We start from the raw sequence: 15,926 nt of genomic DNA on the forward strand, positions 1-15,926 counted from the left end.
TTTTACCCTCCTGGTAACCACAGTTAGCAGTTTGGTGTTTTTCATTCTGGACCCTGTTTCCTTTGCTTGTAGGTTTCTTTTTGTTCTCACACATACAGTTGTGTAGACATTTGCATGTGTATTTATATGAACATGGAAACACAGAACGTGTCTTTTTTTCCCCCACAACAAAGGAATTATACTACACTTCCTGCTTTGCAACTTGTTTTTGTTATTTACAATATACTGTGATAATTTTTCCATGTCTTACATATAGATATGCTTCATTCTTTGCTATGCAGCGTCAGAATATGGATGTAAGTTACTTAAACATTTCACTTTTGACAGATATTTAGTTATCTCTGATTTCTACTAATGTAAATTTATGGCACTGTGACCAACCTTCAGCCAATATCCTGGCAATGGGAAAAAGGTAAGCCTGTAGATTCTTCAAAATAAGATTATTTAGTCAAAGGATATATGTCTTAAAAATTCTGATTGGTATTGTAAAATGCCCTTTAAAATTCACATTCCCACTGTGGCTGACACTGAACATTATCTCTTTGGCTTTTGCCAATGTGGTAGGCAAATGATGGTATCTCATTCTGTTCAATTTGTGTTTCCCTTTTTATTAACTGAGATGGCACATCTTTGCCTCTATTATTAGCCATTTTATTAGCCTCTTCTGGGAATTATCCATTTTATATCCTTAGTTGCTTCTTGAGCTATGTATGTGAAAATATGTAATCAGAAAATATATCTGTATACCTATGTACTAAGCGATGTTTCAAAACCTAGCTCTTGACCTGGAGTGCACATATGGTCCTGTTCCTTGCTAGTTTGTCAGCTTCCTCTGCGGCTTGTAGATAACTGAGCCCAAAATGGGGCAAGCCACCTTTGTTCTTTGCCCAGAACAACTAGCTTGGTGAAGTGTGTTATTTAAAAAGAGATGAAAAAAGAAATGAGAAGGGTCTCTTACTGGCTTTAGAAGATGGTAATCTGATTGATATGAAATGTACATGGGAACAAGTACAACAAAAGCAATGAAAGTCACTGACTCTGATCAGTGCTTTACAGTCCCCATTCTTTTGATAAAGAAGCCATGTAAACAAATCATGGAAACATTAGGTACAAAAGGCAAGTGCCATAGAAATAACTTGGGAATGTGAGGACTAATGTTATGGAGCAGGAGACAATTCCAAGAAAGACAATGGAGAAATGGAAAGGATGTTTAGGGTGAAAGAAAACTGTGTGAAGAGACAGGACAAAAAGGCAGGAGTCTATCTTGGAAAGAAAGATCAGTTCCCTTTGGACTGAACATGGTATTTGAATGACTGGAGTGAAGAATCCCCTGTTAACTTTCTTTTGAGCACTTTACTCAATCTCAAGGTTATATCGTAATTTTTTTTTATCAGCCTCAACTCATTCCTGGTTTATAGTGAGTTTAAGATGAACTTAAATCTTCTCGTGTTTCCACATAGACCTTGTGACCACAGAAGGACGATGCCACATCTGAACCATCCTGTCCCTGGCCTTCAGTCACGGCGATGTCCATGAACTCACTGATTCCTTTATTCATCTACCTATTACAACATCCCCAAAGCATGTACTTCCCACCCACACGCAGGACCATGCTAGGTGCTGCGGAAGCAAAGATGAATGTGTCAAGCTGTCTTTCTTGTGGAACATGAAGTTCACCACAGGCTGGGATGTAGATACTGAGCTAGCCAGAACTCATGAGTACCCCACCAGGAGAGAAGCGTGTCCAGATCCGCACCAGTTCGAGGACCTCCTGATCTTCGCACCTGTTCATGAGGGCTCGCCTTGCTGTTCGGGGCTGCCAGGTGGCCTGCTGTGCCTGAGACTAAGGGGATCGTGAGATGAGCTGATTTGTATTAAGGAAGTCCTGGTTTTGATTTCTATTGTATTTCGCTATATCTGTTCATAGAAGATGAATATGCTTCAGTGGAAGGAGGAAGTTTAGCTGAGGCTTAACCAGTTGGCTCACATGACCCTCCAGCATGTTAGAAGGTTATGTGGATCTAATGATGGTGGCATCATAATCTAATCCAATTAAATACCTGTTACTTCTTTGAAGTTACTTTTGTTCAGATTGCTTGGTTTTGTATTATTTTGTTGGTTGCTGTAAGTTATAAATTATAAATTCCTATATTAATAAAACAATTTATATTTCCCCTATATCAGCTTAATCAGTTGGCTTATTTATAAAAAACCAGTATAAAATAGTCTGACTCCAGGATTAAGGAAGGCACAGTGAATGAACACTGTTGTTAAGTGTTAGAAGGTAGGGCTTCTGAAGTCATTTCTGCCACTTCTGTCTGTGGAATTCAAGTCACGAAGTTATAAACCCAATTTCCTTGTGGTAAAAGAGGGAGGACTCATTTGACAAAGAAGTTTCTAATGGCCCATTCAGTTGCCAAAAACAATTGCCACATGGAACCAAACCCATGAATTCAGGGGAAATGAGTACGTGCTGACCCCAGCGATGCATAGCTGCCCCCTTCCTGGTAAAATGTGTTCACTCTGCTGCCCAGCAGCCCAGCTTTGGATCTGTCCCTTCCTCCATCCACAAGCCTCAGTAATTCCCTTAGCTTCTCAGAACTCCCACTTCTTCAACTGTAATGTGGAGGTAATAATAGTACTTACGTCAAAGTGAGGTTAGAAAGAAGAAATGAGGTAATTCATAGAAATCCTTACTGTTGTGCCCAAGATGTAAGTATTTAGTATTAATTCTCTCTTTATATAACATACTTAGGTCTAGTTTCCCTAGGATTGACATGGACATAGCCTTCATATGGTTTCTCAGCCAGTGAAGTACGAGACTTCATTGTACTTCTAGGATTCTAGAATTATGTGAAAAATAGTTACTGGTTATATGTACACAATGGAATAATACTCAACTTTAAAAAATAAATGAAATCTTGGCACTTGTTACAACATGGGTGGACGTAGAGGGTATTATGTTAAGTGCAAAAGTCAGAGAAAGGCAAGTACCACATGATTTCACTTATATTTGGAATCTTGGAAAACAAAAAAAATGAACAAAACAAAACAGAAACAGACTCATAAATACAAAGAACAAACTGTTGGTTGCCATAAGGGAAGGGGGTAGAGGATGAGAAAAATAGGTGAAGGTGATAAAGGGGTACAAACATAATTATAAAATAAATATGTCTTATGGATGAAATGTACAACATAGGGATTATAGTCAGTAATGTTGTAATAACTTTAATGGTATATAATGGTATAAACACAATGTAGCACTTACTATGTGCTATTTAGTCAGGCTGTGTTCTAAGGGCCTTACACATGTAGTTAATTCCATCTCTAACAAGGAGGATACTAGTATTATCACGCCCATTTTATGCATGAGGAAGTTCAAGGCACAGGGCAAACAGCTAAGCAGCAATGATCATTTGAACCCAGGAAGTCTGGATCCAGAACTCATGGTCTTAACTGCTCTGCTTTACTGATTATTTTATTAAAGCCACATATAATCCTGCACTTACTTGTTTTAATCCAAGGGTAGAAAGTTTTGCAAAGTCTGGGAAACTTTAGACAAATTAACCATGAAATATGAGAAGGATCAAATACACTAAAAATATTAAAATATTCTATAATAGAGAAAACACTAGATAAAGGAAGCATTTTGCAATGAAAACAGTGAAACTCCATAAGAACAGCAAATAGAACTACCAATCAGAGAATTGCAATACAGCAGTCAATCTTGGGGGATTCTCATAAGGAAAGCACATAAAAATTCTGGATAAAACCCTCCTACGATGCTGGTGGGAATGTAAACTAGTTCAACCATTGTGGAAAGCAGTATGGAGGTTCCTCAAAAAGCTCAAAATAGAAATACCATTTGACCCAGGAATTCCACTTCTAGGAATTTACCCTAAGAATGCAGCAGCCCAGTTTGAAAAAGACATATGCACCCCTATGTTTATTGCAGCACTATTTACAATAGCCAAGAAATGGAAGCAACCTAAGTGTCCATCAGTAGATGAATGGATAAAGAAGATGTGGTACATATACACAATGGAGTATTATTCAGCCATAAGAAGAAGACAAATCCTACCATCCTACCATTTGCAACAACATGGATGGAGCTAGAGGGTATTATGCTCAGTGAAATAAGCCAGGTGGAGAAAGACAAGTACCAAATGATTTCACTTATCTGTAGAGTATAAGAACAAAGAAAAAACTGAAGGAACAAAACAACAGCAGAAACACAGAACCCAAGAATGGACTAACAGTTACCAAAGGGAAAGGGACTGGGGAGGATGGGTGGGAAGGGAGGGATAAGTGGGGGGGAAAAGAAAGGGGGCATTACGATTAGCATGTCTAATGTGGGGGGGCATGGGGAGGGCTGTACAACACAGAGAAGACAAGTAGTGACTCTACAGCATCTTCCTGCACCGATGGACAGTGACTGTAATGAGGTTTGTGGGGGGGACTTGGTGATGGGGGGAATCTAGTAAACATAATGTTCCTTAAAAAAAATAAATTCTGGATGAAGGATAAAAGGGCATTTAGAAAATAAGACTGAATTAAATTGATGAGAAAGTTAGGAATTTTCTGAGACTAAAAAATCAGTGAAGGCAGAAACACCGAAAGGTCAGAGTTGGCTTTCACCATGGAGGCATTTGCGAAGCCAAGCTCTGATTTTTCAAGTGATGGGGTTCATGACATGCTACCCTAAAATATGACATGTTGGAATATTGTGTATTTTAAGCTGAAGGATTTTCAGAAAATGTAAGAAACAGGAAACCCTTTAACCCAGAGGAAAGACTCTCTGACCTCCCCCTTCTGCCCTGAAGCAGGTTATGTGACCCTCATGTGAGGGGTGACCTCCCTACACCCGAGGAAAGAGGCACCCTCGTCTCCAAGGTGGAGGGAGAGGAATCTGAGCAGGTCTTGCTAGGTCTTCTCATACCCTTCAGCCTATCACATTTCTCCGTCACTGTTCACTCATCAAGCCCCCCATAAAAACATTCAGGTTTAGCCATTTCCTCAGGTCTTCATTTCCTTATGCAAGCTCTTATGTTATGGAAAACTGGTATTAAATAAATCATTGTGTTTTGCTCCTGATAATCTGTCTTTGTCAGTTTAATTTCCAGATCCAGCCAGAGACCCTAAGAGGGCCAAGGAAAACTTTTTTCCTCCATTCCGCAAGTCCTTAAGGGACCCAGGTGGCCAGGTGCCAAGGCCACCTGAGATGAGGGGGCTAATAGCCAACTCCTGCCAACCCCAGGAAACCAAAAGACTAGAATTCCTGGTGTCCTCTCAGATTTATTCTCTCTTTCCTTCTGGAAGCCACTTACTCACCAGGTCCTATCCATTCTATATCCCAACCGTGACTGACTCCCAGCCTTCAGCCCTTCAGCCATTGACATTGTCACCAATAATCACAATCATCAATAATCAGTAGTCTAACAACCTTAGGTCTCCTCCCCTTCGCCGACTCTGGGCTGCAAGCCCCTCTGTCCCTGTCTGCCATCCGTGTCTCTGACCCATGTCAGGGCGGGTCAGCCTCTTCAAGTCTCTGCCTTTGCTCTTGCTGTCTGTCCCCTGCCTCTGATGATCTTACCACCTCTACCCTTCAAGTTCAGGTCAAATGTTACTCTGCTGTGATACCTCCCCTTACTTGATTTATTCATCATTCTTATATTAAACATCTTCATCCCAGGTATTGTGTTAGTGGGAAAAGGTAAGTAAGATGGGTTTTTAGTGGTGGTAGACAAACACATTCAGTAGACAAATTCTGGAAAGAGATTCTTCTCTGTCTTCACATGGACGAGATGGTGAGCATCTACGATGTGTTATCCATTGTACTAGGAAGATTAGAGTGATTTTATTTAATCTCCTAATTTATTCTTTCATTTGTTGTTTTTTTCAGCACATACTTGTTTAGTGCCTAATTTGTGACAATTGTTTAAGAAAGATAGACATATTTCCTGCCCTTCCAAAGCCGGTAGTGTCGCTCTGGAAGCAGGCTGTTCTTACCCCCAGACTGCACACAAGGCAAATGAAGCTCGGAGAGGCTGAGTAGCTAATGGTCACACAACTCCATGGAAAAATGTGTGTTTGTCTCTATCTTTAGTCCTTGCCCTTCCCACCACACCAGCCCACTTATTGAAGATGTGTGTTAGTGAAGGCTTTGGGGTTTCAAGTGAGAGAAAAGGAGCTCAAACCACCTTAACCCAGAAAAGGAAGTTTGTTGGTTTAGAAAAAGGAGCTCTAGATAGGGAAGAGAAGGTCCTGCCTTCAGGGATGGCATGGCCCCAGGCAAGCCCACAGTGCTGAGAATCCTTCCCTTGCACTCCTGTTCTCATTCTTGTTTTCTGTGGATTTTTTTTTCCTACATCAAATAGATTTTTCTCCAAGTACTGGGGAACACAGCTACTGGCAATCTATGCCATATCCTAATGACACACAGCTAAGGAAAAAGGGTAACTTCCCTACTACTTAGAGTTAGAACAAGTTTGGGAAAAACTGATTTATTCTACATGGGTCATGAGCACCCTTCTGGGTCTGCCACTGAGGCCAGAGGGGTGAGGTGTTCTCATTGGCTCTACCGGTGTCACCTACCTACTTCTGACACAGCAGCTTTGCATCCATACTTACTAATGATAATGCACTTTAATTTTCAAATGCTATATTTATCAGGCTTGGTCTACTATGATGGCTTCTAAAAAAATTAGGAAACCTGTCCTGTTTTATTCTTTTTTTTTTTTTTTTGGGAAATGGTGTTTAATCTCTGATCAGTGCAGGTGACATTTGTAAATGGGGATAATGAAAGTCAAAGAGAGCTTGAAGAAGTTAACATTTTTTTTTTTGAGAGGGCATCTCTCATATTTATTGATCAAATGATTGTTAACAATAAAATTCTGTATAGGGGAGTCAATGTACAATCATTAATCAACCCCAAGCCTAATTCTCAACAGTCTCCAATCTTCTGAAGCATAACGAGCAAGTTCTTACATGGTGAACAAATTCTTACATAGTGAATAAGTTCTTACATGGTGAACGGTGCAAGGGCAGTCATATCACAGAAACTTTCGGTTTTGATCATGCATTATGAACTATAAACAATCAGGTCAAATGGGAATATTCGTTTGATTTTTATACTTGATTTATATGTGAATCCCACATTTCTCCCTTATTATTATTATTATTTTTAATAAAATGCTGAACTGGTAAGTAGATGCAAGATAAAGGTAGAAAACATAGTTTAGTGCTGTAAGAGGGGAAATGTAGATGATCAGGTGTGTGCCTGTAGACTAAGTATTAATCCAAGCTAGACAAGGGCAACAAAACATCCACGGATGCAGAAGATTTCTCTCAAAACAGGGGGGTGAGGTTCTAAGCCTCACCTCTGTTGATCCCCAATTTTTCACCTGATGGTGAGACTGTGTGTCCTGTTGTATTCTTATCTAAATAACATTTGATATATATGTTCTTATTGATTTAAAAAATTGACCCATACAAACACTGGGGACTTGTACTTTTTGTGGAGTAGATTTTGTAGTAGGATGCTAATATTTACTTAAAACTCTTTCCTGGGTATTGGATATATTTAAATTTGCATAACTAATAGCATACAGTAGGCACTGAAAATTTGTTACTTTCCTCTCTCTTTGACTAGAAAACAGAGAGGATTACACTGTTGAAGATACTTGAGAAACAGCGTAATATACTGGAAGCAGAATTTTAAGATTAATGTTATAGCAGTGTTGAAAAAGAAAGTTTTGAAAAAGAGAAGTTCTTTAGGATGGTGTGCTGCTCAAGCAACTTGTGCTGAAGAACCAGTTTCTTTTTCTGTTTCTAAAATCTACTGCAGCTCATTTTAAAGACACAATTATGAATTACTAGAAAAGTAAAATGTAAACAACTGGAATATAAAATATAAGTTTGATGTTCTATTTTTAGATTCAACAGACAAAAGATTACTGTAGGGAAAATGGAAGTTACCATGGCCAGGATCCTGTCCTGACCCTAATCTACTTTCCCAGCACATGCAGTGTTCACAGGTGCATGCTTGCACATGTGTTAGCAATGAGCTATTATTCACCATGTTGCTATATAAAGAGCTCCACCCAGTGCTTCAAACCCCACCCCCACCTTGCAGTGGAGAGACCCGGAGCTGGTGCGGTTCCAGAGGCCAAGGCTGAGACAGGCTTGCTGCAGGCAGACTCGCTGGAGGCAGAGGTCATTCTAGCACTCAACCTGCCATCATGAGAATAAAGCTTGCCATAAACCCTTTAACTCCCCCAGCGTTCTGTTGTCATTTTTCAGCCTTATGGAATCCAGAGTAAACTTGCCCAAAGCTGGGAAACCCCTCCAAACCAGAGCTACAATTACTCTCTCAAATTATTGTAAATGATTGTGAACAGTTACTCCCAATTTCTATACTTACCTGGAGTTGGACTGGAAATAAACTTTTCATGGAAGGATGCTGGTCCCCTTTGACTAGGAGGTTGTACAATAATTCCTGTGTCAATGCTATCTAATCAAAGACCCCCAAGAACACATCTATTCCTGAGCAAACTGGGTTATCACTCATTGTAGAGAGGGAGACGGCACACCCTGCAGCATCTTAGTAATAACTACTTAGAAAGGACTTATTTTAGGATTCGGGCTTTTGTTATATAACACTGAGACACAGGACTGGGTCCAGGATTGGCTGCTGTCAGGAAGTGGGGGCCGTTCTATGATTGGATATCTTAATAACTGGAAAGAGGCGAGAATAAACAGATTCTAAGGCTTTAACTGGCAAAGAGGCAATGGCCACTCATATAGCTGGGATGGAACATATTTTGTTTCCTTTTGTGGTCTGAACATGTTCCTGTTTTTGCCTCTGTTCAGTCATCATTACAGAGTGCTCTTGTTTGTGTCATGATCACAGAATAGCCTGATCTGATAATGTGCTGGTGAAACTGTTTTCTTCTACACCAAGGGGTAGCTGTGGGTGTCAGGCCAGCTCCCAGAAGTCAGGGACTACTTTTCCCTTTCTCACCTCTATAAGGTGACACAGGCCTGTATAGGGGTAAAAACATTTGAAAAATAAGGGAACAGGATGTGGTGAGTTGCAGTCACAGTTCAGTGTCAACCCTCAAAATTTAATATGCATCAGAATCCCTTGGCAGGCTAGTTAAGACACATGTGCTTCCCCCACTGTCCTCGTTTCTGATTCGGTAGGTCTGGGGTGGGACTTGAGAATTTGCATTTCTAACAAGTTTCCAGGTTTCCAAGTTGCTGATACTGCCAGACCACACTTTGAAAACCCCTGGAGTTGATGGAAGTATCAAAGGTGATGCTGATTAAGCGGAAGGTGTATTGTAGTTAGATGAAACCCCTAAGATAAAAATCTAGAGCATTCACCTGCAATACTCTGATGCAATTCTAACACCAGACTACACTGTGCATTTTCCTGTTTTATAGTACTGGATTTTGAAGAGGAAGTTCACAGAGGAAGAGTATCTCCAAAATAATTTGTGCAAATTAACTGATAAAATTTATAATTAGCCTGAAAATGCAACTTATGTTTATTGTCCATTTTCCAGGAAGTTCCCAGTTATGAGTAGGCAGTTCCATTTTAGGAAAATGGGTTAGAAAACCAGCTCTTTGCCTGGCTTATTTGCAAATAGACATTGTACCTACCGAATGCAAAGCAGTCTTTACAATCCTCTACTTAACCAATCTACTCTGCCAATATTAAGATAGAATTGCTTAAAAGGTATTTAACTGTCCAGGCTTTTGAAATATTTAAATATTTATTCTTACTAAAAATCTGACATTTTTCTACTTGATTTTCATTATTCCTTTCCGGGACATTTTGTGAAAAGAGGAAGTGGTAAATAGGGGTAGGAATGGGTAATCCCTTCTTCTGAAAATATTGGTTTCAACTTAATTTCCTCCACATTTGCCTGCATATGGGAAAAAAGCAAAGAAGGGTGATGTGAAACTTTTGTGGTTCAACTGGATTGCCTGCCTTGTAATTTACAGTGAGATTCAGTTAATTATTTTCTTTGAAATTAAAGTATCATTAATATACAATCTTATGTTGGTTTCAAATATACATCACATTGGTTCAACAGTCCCCATGATCAATACTTACACTGTGATGGTGAATTATTGTGCCCTTTTACCCCCTACTCCCTGCACCCAAAATAACTCCACCCTCTTGGTAATCACTAGTCACTTCACTATGTCTATGAGTCTCAGATTCAGTTAATTCCTGATTTTTAAAAATGTAAGTATCACACAGGAGTCTGTATAAGAACTTATTACTGTGGTTTTATAAAGCTCTTTGAACAAGTGATAAGCTATTTTATTAACATTCTCTTTATACCAGCAATCTGGTAATTCATAAAAACAGCTCAAATGACCATAAATTACTGTATACAAGTAGGAAACTTGGCCTTCTTTCTAAAATAATTTCATCATTTCTCTAGAGAGAATAGTCTTTGACAGGGAGCTTGACCTTACAAATCTAGTAGAAGTTTTTCAGTTTAGCGGCAGAATAAGAATTCAAATAGATTAAGATGATTAACTTTGGGGCTGAGGTGGGTCTACCCTTGATTAGCTGCTGGACCAGGGACAATCAACAAACATTTAATTAGTCAACATTCACTTATTAAACAATTTCTAAGTGCCAGGTATAGCTCTGGTCACTGGAAATGCAAAAATGCATAGACAGATCTTGCCTTCAAGGAACTCACAATTTTGTTGGGGAGAAAGATGTAAGGAATTTGGAAGTTTGGTAATAGAAACATGTAGTGAAACAAGAGCACACCCAGGTAGAAGAGCAAACTCAGCCTGAAGAGGGGAAGAGGGGAAACCTGAAGTCAGTTTCAAGTGAGGAGGACTTCACCAGGCATAGAAGACCTCACAATCTAGGTCTTGGAGGCTGTAAACAGAATGGTGCATATGGAAAACTGTAGATGGTTGTATGACCTAGTTTTGATTCTAATCCCCTGTGGATAAAAATAGGATGGAGGGGGGCGGAGCCAGGATGGCGGCGTGAGTAGAGCAGCGGAACTCTCCTCCCAAAACCACATAGAATTATGAAACTATAACAAAGATAACTCTACCTAAAATAGAGACCAGAGGACACAGGACAACATCCAGACCACATCCACACCTCCGAGAACCCAGCGCTTCGTGAAGGGGGTAAGATACAAGCCCCGGCCCAGCAGGACCCGAGCGCCCCTCCCCCCAGCTCCTGGAGGGTGGAAAGAAACCGGAGCAGTTTTTTTCTTTTTTTTTGGCGAGTGCTTTTTGGAAGCCTTAAAGGGACAGGGACCCCAATACCAGGGAAACAGGGCAGCAAGACTGGTGAGCGGGCGCCTGAGACAAGCGCCTGAGGACAAAGAAAATCACGCGATTTTCCCTTTTCCTTTTTTTGGTGAGTGCTTTTTGGAAGTCTTAAAGGGACAGGGACCCCAATACTAGGGAAACAGGGCAGCAAGACCGGTCAGCGGATGCCTGAGACCGGTGCCTGAGGACAAACAATATCGCGCGTTTCTCCCTTTTTTTTTTTTTTTTGGTGAGTGCTTTTTGGAAGCCTTAAAGGAACAGGGACCCCAATACTAGGGAAACAAGGCAGCAAGACTGGTGAGCGGGTGCCTGAGACTGGCACCTGAGGACAAAGAAAAATCACGCATTTTTTCCTTTTTTTTTTTCCTCTTTCGTTGTTGCTGTTGTTGTTTTGGTTTGGAGAGTGCTTTTTGGAAGTCTTAAAGGGGCAGGACAGGACACTTAGCCCAGAGGCAAGGAATCTGGGGATCTCTGGGCACTCTAACCCCCTGGGCAACAGGGAGCAAAGAGGCCCATTACAGCGATAAATAGCCTCCCAGCCACTCCCCCTCCAACAGGGCTCCACCATTTTGGAGGAGCAGCCCCAGCCAGGCCAAACCCACAGCTACAGTGGAGATAAACTCCATAGCAACCGGGCAGGTAGCAGAAGCCCTGTCTGCGCACAGCTGCCAAGCATAAGCCACAAGAGGTGCTATTCTCCCAGGAGAGGAAGGCCACAAACCAACAAGAAGGAAAGCTCATCCAGCTGTCACTTGTACCGGCTCTGCAAACTATCTCTATCACCATGAAAAGGCAAAACTACAGGCAGACAAAGATCACAGAGACAACACCTGAGAAGGAGACAGACCTAACCAGTCCTCCTGAAAAAGAATTCAAAATAAAAATCATGAACATGCTGACAGAGATGCAGAGAAAAATGCAAGAGCAATGGGATGAGATGCAGAGAAAAATGCAAGAGCTATGGGATGAAGTCTGGAGGGAGATCACAGATGTCTGGGAGGAGATCATAGAAGTGAAACAATCCCTGGAAGGATTTATAAGCAGAATGGATAAGATGCAAGAGGCCATTGAAGGAATAGAAACCAGAGAACAGGAACATATAGAAGCTGACATAGAGAGAGATAAAAGGATCTACAGGAACGAAACAACACTAAGAGAACTATGTGACCAAGCCAATAATATTCGTATTATAGGGATACCAGAAGAAGAAGAAAGAGGAAAAGGGATAGAAAGTCTCTTTGAAGAAATAATTGCTGAAAACTTCCCCAAACTGGGGGAGGAAATAATCGAACAGACCATGGAATTACACAGAACCCCCAACAGAAAGGATCCAAGGAGGACAACACCAAGACACATAGTAATTAAAATGGCAAGGATCAAGGACAAGGAAAGAGTTTTAAAGGCAGCTAGAGAGAAAAGGGTCACCTATAAAGGAAAACCCATCAGGCTAACATCAGACTTCTCAACAGAAACCCTACAGGCCAGAAGAGAATGGCATGATGTATTTAATGCAATGAAACAGAAGGGCCTTGAACCAAGGATACTGTATCCAGCACGACTATCATTTAAATATGATGGCAGGATTAAACAATTCCCAGACAAGCAAAAGCTGAGGGAATTTGCTTCCCACAAACCACCTCTACAGGGCATCTTACAGGGGCTGCTCTAGATGGGAGCACTCCTAAAAAGAGCACAGAACAAAACACACAACATATGAAAAATGGAGGAGGAGGAATAAGAAGGGAGAGAAGAAAAGAATCTCCAGACAGTGTATATAACAGCTCAATAAGCGAGCTAAGTTAGGCAGTAAGATACGAAAGAGGCTAACCTTGAAGCTTTGGTAACCACGAATCTAAAGCCTGCAATGGCAATAAGTGCATATCTCTCAATAGTCACCCTAAATGTAAATGGACTTAATGCACCAATCAAAAGACACAGAGTAGTAGAATGGATAAAAAAGCAAGACCCATCTATATGCTGCTTACAAGAAACTCACCTCAAACCCAAAGACAAGCACAGACTAAAAGTCAAAGGATGGAAAAACATATTTCAGGCAAACAACAGTGAGAAGAAAGCAGGGGTAGCAGTACTAATATCAGACAAAATAGACTTCAAAACAAAAAAAGTAACAAGAGATAAAGAAGGACACTACATAATGATAAAGGGCTCAGTCCAACAAGAGGATATAACCATTCTAAATATATATGCACCCAACACAGGAGCACCAGCATTTGTGAAACAAATAATAACAGAACTAAAGAGGGAAATAGACTGCAATGCATTCATCTTAGGAGACTTCAACACACCACTCACCCCAAAGGATAGATCCACCGGGCAGAAAATAAGTAAGGACACACAGGCATTGAAAAACACACTAGAACAGATGGAGCTAACAGACATCTATAGAACTCTACATCCAAAAGCAACAGGATATACATTCTTCTCAAGTGCACATGGAACATTCTACAGAATAGACCACATACTAGCTCACAAAAAGAGCCTCAGTAAATTCCAAAATATTGAAATTCTACAAACTAATTTTTCAGACCACAAAAGTATAAAACTAGAAATAAATTCTACAAAGAAAACAAAGAGGCTCACAAACACATGGAGGCTTAACAACATGCTTCTAAATAATCAATGGATCAATGAACAAGTCAAAATAGAGATCAAGGAACATATAGAAACAAATGACAACAACAACACAAAGCCCCAACTTCTGTGGGATGCAGCGAAAGCAGTCTTAAGAGGAAAGTATATAGCGATCCAGGCACACTTGAAGAAGGAAGAACAATCCCAAATGAATAGTCTAACATCACAACTATCGAAACTAGAAAAAGAAGAACAAATGAAGCCTAAAGTCAGCAGAAGGAAGGACATAATAAAGATCAGAGAAGAAATAAACAAAATTGAGAAGAATAAAACAATAGCAAAAATCAACGAAACCAAGAGCTGGTTCTTTGAGAAAATAAACAAAATAGATAAGCCTCTAGCCCAACTTATTAAGAGAAAAAGAGAGTCAACACAAATCAACATAATCAGAAATGAGAATGGAAAAATCATGACAGACCCCACAGAAATACAAAGAATTATTAAAGACTACTATGAAAACCTATATGCCAACAAGCTGGAAAACCTAGAAGAAATGGACAACTTCCTAGAAAAATACAACCTCCCAAGACTGACCAAGAAAGAAAGACAAAAGTTAAACAAACCAATTATGAGCAAAGAAATTGAAACGGTAATCAAAAAACTACCCAAGAACAAAACCCCGGGGCCAGATGGATTTACCTCGGAATTTTATTATACACATAGAGAAGACATAATACCCATTCTCCTTAAAGTGTTCCAAAAAATAGAAAAGGAGGGAATACTCCCAAACTCATTCTATGAAGCCAACATCACCCTAATACCAAAACCAGGCAAAGACCCCACCAAAAAAGAAAATTACAGACCAATATCCCTGATGAACATAGATGCAAAAATACTCAATAAAATATTAGCAAACTGAATTCAAAAATATATCAAAAGGATCATACACCACGTCCAAGTGGGATTCATCCCAGGGATGCAAGGATGGTACAACAATCGAAAATACATCAACATCATCCACCACATCAACAAAAAGAAAGACAAAAACCCCATGATCATCTCCATAGATGCTGAAAAAGCATTTGACAAAATTCAACATCCATTCATGATAAAAACTCTCAGCAAAATGGGAATAGAGGGCAAGTACCTCAACATAATAAAGGCCATATATGATATACCCACAGCCAGCATTATACTGAACAGTGAGAAGCTGAAAGCATTTCCTCTGAGATCGGGAACCAGACAGGGATGCCCACTCTCCCCACTGTTATTTAACATAGTGCTGGAGGTCCTAGCCATGGCAATCAGACAAAACAAAGAAATACAAGGAATCCAGATTGGTAAAGAAGAAGTTAAACAGACACCATTTGCAGATGATATGATACTGTACATAAAAAACCCTAAAGACACCACTCCAAAACTACTAGAACTGATATCGGAATACAGCAAAGTTGCAGGATACAAAATTAACACACAGAAATCTGTAGCTTTCCTATGCACTAACAATGAACCAATAGAAAGAGAAATCAGGAAAACAATTCCATTCACAATTGCATCAAAAAGAATAAAATACCTAGGAATAAACCTAACCAAAGAAGTGAAAGACTTATACTCTGAAAACTCCAAGTCACTCTTAAGAGAAATTAAAGGGGACACTAACAAATGGAAACTCATCCCCAGCTCATAGCTAGGAAGAATTAATATCATCAAAATGGCCATTGTGCCTAAAGCAATATACAGATTTGATGCAATCCCTCTCAAATTACCAGCAACATTCTTCAATGAATTGGAACAAATAATTCAAAAATTCATATGGAAACACAAAAGACCCCAAATAGCCAAAGCAATCCTGAGAAAGAAGAATAAAGTAGGGGGGATCTCACTCTCCAACTTCAAGCTCTACTACAAAGCCATAGTAATCAAGACAATTTGGTACTGGCACAAGAACAGAGCCACAGACCAGTGGAACAGATTAGAGACCCCAGAAATTAACCCAAACATATATGGTC

The sequence above is a fragment of the Manis javanica genome, chromosome 6 (genome assembly GCF_040802235.1).
Source record: "Manis javanica isolate MJ-LG chromosome 6, MJ_LKY, whole genome shotgun sequence".
In the NCBI taxonomy this organism is placed as follows: domain Eukaryota; kingdom Metazoa; phylum Chordata; class Mammalia; order Pholidota; family Manidae; genus Manis; species Manis javanica.